This window comes from Schistosoma mansoni, chromosome 6 (genome assembly GCF_000237925.1).
Source record: "Schistosoma mansoni strain Puerto Rico chromosome 6, complete genome".
Taxonomy (NCBI): domain Eukaryota; kingdom Metazoa; phylum Platyhelminthes; class Trematoda; order Strigeidida; family Schistosomatidae; genus Schistosoma; species Schistosoma mansoni.
The window spans coordinates 14,828,798-14,829,072 of NC_031500.1; positions in this window are offsets into that span (position 1 = coordinate 14,828,798).

Consider the following 275-nt stretch of genomic DNA (forward strand, 5'->3'; position numbering starts at 1 on the left):
TGGAAAGATATGGGATTAAAATCAATTCTAGATGACTTGTTTGATTGAACATCAACTCTGAGATGCAGGTACATCCAGCTGACGAGTCCCAAAATAGGATAAAACTCGAGTCCTATATTCCACTGTTAGCCACTATCCATCTTTGCTTATAATGCTTGTTGTTTAAGGCTATATCGAGGCAATACACACAGTATGCAAATATGCCAATAAGAGACTGACCAGTTGCAGTCCTAAGCATCAATGGGAAGATTCAAACAAACAATGCTAAGTGAAAT